Below are 4,763 nucleotides of genomic sequence, written 5' to 3' on the forward strand. Positions count from 1 at the left end.
TCTAGAAATGAATGTAGCAAAAGAATCTGGACTAAAACAGTTTCAACTTTTTTTTAAAAAAAAAATTAATTGGACTGGCCAATGGATATCTATCAACCAGCTCATTCGTTTGAATGTGTCATTGCTTTTGTGGTTTGATAGAGTTTATACCAAGGCTCAAACACAATTTGACGATCAAATGTACAATTGAAATCAGTTTTAGGACAGATCAAAAACTGCACTAGTTTCAACCAATGCACATGATTATAGACAAGACAGAATATGATGCTCAAATAAAATGACTCAAACAAAAAATTTGGACCGATGAATATGATGAACAATACTCAAAGTAAAGAAAACACACAAATTGTCTCAACCAGAACCTACTGTAAGCAGCAATTGATGTACAGAAACCAAACAATGAACAAGACAAAGTAAAATACTCAAGACATTGCACGAATGATAATGAACAACACGGAAAATTTGAAAACAACCAAACGCACAGCTTGAATCTCAAGAATAGAGAACAGATCGAGATCGAAAATTTGAGAATCGACGAAAAGTAAAACTCAGATCAGAGAGAAACGAGATACTTAGCTCAAGCGGACGCGCCTAACCTAGGCTCTGAATACCACATGATAGTTGACGGCTTGAGCTGAATCGGGAGACAACATGAAATCTGGACTTGATCGGGCTGAAGAACCGGGAAGCAGCAGAAGAAACGGATTTACTCGAGAACCCTGGGTTTTGGAGGATTAATCGGTGAAAACTCTAGGGTTGAAGGTAAGTAAGGATTTAATCGGTGGAGAAGAAGTATGCAACGATTAAATCGACGAAATGGAAGGAAATCATGATTTGAATCGGTGAATGGGCGAAGAACGATGGTGGAAGAAATGATAGGGCACCAAACAAATATTAATTCGGTGCGAAGGTGTCAAAAGGCAAGGACAAGGCAAGTCTGAGATATGGATCGGTGGAGATGATATACGTGAGGATCTGTGAGGGTGGATCTGTGAGGAAAATGGTTGCTGATGCGAGCTGGAAGAAAGGCGAACGCGAGATGAGGATCTGGAAGCTATGCTGATGGAATCTCGTGAGAGAAAAGGCACGCGTGACAGTAGACCTGACGCAAGCCACGAGGACACTAGTAATTGGTGAGAGTGGCGTGAGATGGATGCTACGGAGGAGAGAGAATCTGATAATGGAAAATGAGAGAATGATAGTGTGAGATGGAAGGTGGCTAAAGGAGATCCTTTGGGATTCTCTAGCCTTGACTTTCAAGGGAACTAAATTCTGGATTTCTCTCTACAGAAAGTTTAATTCATTATTCTCAAAAGTGCCTTACAAGAGGTGGTGACATGTCTATATATAGGACTAAAAGTCCCTCCTATCTAGCACATGCCTAACACCTTTTACACATGTTTTAATAAAAGTAAAAGAAATCCTACACTGAACTAATTGGGCTTGGGCCCCGTCTATCAGTTCAAGTGGCGCATCTTCATTTCCTAAGTTTCCTTTTCTTTAATCTCTTCCATTTTTAATTTCTTTCCCATTCTCTTAAATGTCATTTAGTATATTCTCTCTAGGTATGCACTTCCCCATCATGTGGTATCATGAGCCTTAGGTTTTTGATCTCTTAGGAATTGCATGCTAGAGTAGAATAGCTTAGAAATGTTCATTTTCGCTGAGCCAATTTCTGTCTCGCCCAGCTTCTGCGTCCCTGTTACAGTCAACTTGTATGATTTAGTTTAGCTTCATTTCTTGTCCGTTTTCCATGAAATTTTGTTTCCTAGTTTCGTCTGGATGTCTAGTTTCATGAACAATTTTTAATTTTCTCAAATTCGTTCTGTACTGTTCCCAGTAAATTATTTTCTCCACTGTGTTCATCCAGATTTCTGCTGTTGAATTAATACTCCACTGTTTTGCTTTGTTGTTGGCTGTTTGGACATTTTGGTGGCTGGAATTGCTCCCTGGACGTTGCTACACCCTCTCAATACTCTTAAGCAAGGAATCAACACTTCAAATCAATGCTTTGAGGGACTAAACCGTGGCTGTCCAGAGCCTTGTGCAAGTAGACATTTCATCAAACAGCAACAATGCTATTGGAGGTCTTCAACAAGTAGGTGTCCTATTTCCTTTTGTTTGTTTGTTCCAGCTATTAATTCTTTGTCTTGGCTGGATTGTATGTGTCTTTCTTAATTGCTTAGCTTTTAATTGAGTCATATGTGTTTCCTCTTTAGGAGTTTTCTAGAGTATTTTTCTGAAATTGCATAGCTAAGAGTAAATTTTACATCTCCTTGATGGTATGCTGAATTGAGCTTGATCTTTATAGGATTTAAGTGTGTGAACCTTGCTTATATGTTCTGTGTTCATAGAGGCATCCATCCATTCTATTTGGCATATTAATCAAACACACTTAATGTGTTAAACTTAGCTTGGCCGAGAACATTCTTGCAAACTGCACCAAAACAGCAAAACAAATTTTTGGTAATTGGTGTGCATGCTTGCTGGCCGAGACATCTTCCTTGTGTTTAGTGTGTTTTAGCATTGTTTTCAAGCCTCTTTTCTCATTTAAATACAGAATATATTGGTTTGAGGTTTGCCAAAATTATTTCCAGCATTAATTTGGTCTTGCTCTTCATGTATACTTAGTATGTTGATGTATATTTGCTTCTTGGTTGTGTAAATTTCTTTGCTGTCTTGTTCATTTTGTGCCACTGTTTTGACTCCATTTTCTTGCTGTTTTGTCTTCATAAAATCATTAGAGTGTTGCCTCCTTGTTTTTGTGCCAAGTTTCTTGATTTTTTAGGTTCCATTTTCATCATTTGTCTTGTAGTTTTCATTCTTTCTTTGGCCTCTACCATGTGCTGTCTTGATTTGGCTTCTTTGCATTGAAGTGGATTGTACATCTTTCCATTTGCTTTGGACTTGAGTTGGTGCTCTCAAAGTGGACTTGTGAGACATTTTACTATCTTAAAAGAAGGGTGCTGCCCTTTCCTTGCTTTTTGAGACACTGGCCGTGAGTTTTGAGTCGTTTCCTTCCATTCTTTGAGTGAAACCGTGAGCTGTTTTGTGGCTGCTGCTTTGCCTTGATTTTTTGTTGTTTCTAACCTGTTTTGTGTGTAGCTTGCTGCTGTTTTTTTTTTTTTTAACATGTCTGCAGGTTCCAGCCATGCTTCATCTCATGGCGATAGCAATGGAAGCCCTTCTAGCAAGTTTGATGTGATGAAGGCCTTCCAACAAATGCAACATCAACTTGATGCTATGAGCAAACGGTTAAACACGGAAACAAAGGCTAAAGGGAAGCAATCTCATGGTCATGATCATGGTTCCTACAAGAAGAAGCAAGAAGCTAGAACCATAAATGTATACCTTCCCTCGCCAAAGAAGCATCAAGAAGATAAAGCTATGGACCAAGGCCTTACACTACCAAAGTTGAACTTGCCTACTTTCAAAGGGGAAGTCGAGCCGTCTATTTTTTTAGATTGGATAGCTAAAGTAGACCAAATTTTTGATTTATATAGTGTAAATGGACCTTTGCGTGTAAAGTTAGCTTGTTTAGCTTTAGAGGGATACGCCAAACAATGGCTAAATAGGAGATACTTAACCATGGCCTCACCCGCGAGTACATGGGAACATTGCAGGGACATTTTGTACCAACGTTTCGTACCTCCATACTACCATAGGGACCTCTTGATTAAGCTCCAATGGCTTACTCAAGGTAGACGAAGTGTGGAGGAGTATGCTCGCGAGCTCGAAGTGCTCCTACATCATACTAACCTTAAAGAAAATGATCATGCAAAAATAGTTAGATTTATTAGTGGACTTAATAGCAACATCCAAGATATAATTGAATTCCATGATGATGAGACTTTAGATGTAGTGGTTCATAGAGCCATGAAAGTAGAGAAGAAACTCTTGAAAAAAGAAGCTTGTCAAAACAAATTTTCCAAATCTTCAAGAGATGTTTTCTACAAATCCTCATCATCAAAGGATAAAAACAAGGATGTTTCTAAGGAGCCCACTAACAAATCGTTTTATCATTTTTCTTCTAACCATTCCTCTTCCCCACCTAAATCTTCTTCTAGACCAAGTCACATTAAATGTTTTAAATGTTTAGGACATGGTCATATAGCCTCTGCCTGCCCCACCAAAAAGGCAACATGCATTGAGGGTGAAGTAATTGTGACTAATGAGTCTACGTCTTCCTTAACTTCACCAACCTATAGCTCTTCTTCCTCATCAAGTGATGCCAAAGAGAAGGTCATGCTTACTTGTTTAAATGACGACAGAAAAGAAAGAGAGGAGAGAGTAAAAGAAGAGACTGAGAGAAAAGAAAGAGAGGAGGGAGAAAAGAAAGAAAAAGAAGAACTTGTGAGAGAAATAGAGAAGGACAAAGTCTTAGTCAAAAAGGAAGTGTTATTGAAGGCACCATCCACTCCCATCATTCAAATAGATCTAAACCATGACAGGGGAGTTTTTCAATCCTTCTACTTTTCTCCTTTTACTAAGTTTTCTTTCTTTGTTCCAAAAATATTTTGCACAACTTTTTCACCTCCCTCTTTCCTTCTTTCCAACTATTCCATAAACATTTATGAAACATGTCATGAGTTAGTGTTACCCCTTTGGGTCCATTTAACTCAAGACAAAAATAATTTTTTCTCTAAAAATGGTCTCCTAGTTTTCACCACTAAATGCAATAAAAATATCAGGAGACTTTCTTTTACTATTACTTGTTTATATACATTGATTGGTCAACATAAATTCATTCACAAAATGTTTAA

At 38.1% G+C, this 4,763-nt stretch overlaps 1 pseudogene; it reads left to right on the top strand.

Annotated features, from left to right (window-relative positions):
* Positions 1-2,359: 2,359 nt before the first annotated feature.
* Positions 2,360-3,806, top strand: LOC148191082 (uncharacterized; annotated as a pseudogene).
* The last annotated feature ends 957 nt before the right edge of the window (positions 3,807-4,763 follow it).

This window comes from Vigna umbellata, chromosome 11 (assembly GCF_029865625.1).
Source record: "Vigna umbellata cultivar VRB3 chromosome 11, Vumbellata_1.0, whole genome shotgun sequence".
In the NCBI taxonomy this organism is placed as follows: Eukaryota; Viridiplantae; Streptophyta; class Magnoliopsida; order Fabales; family Fabaceae; genus Vigna; species Vigna umbellata.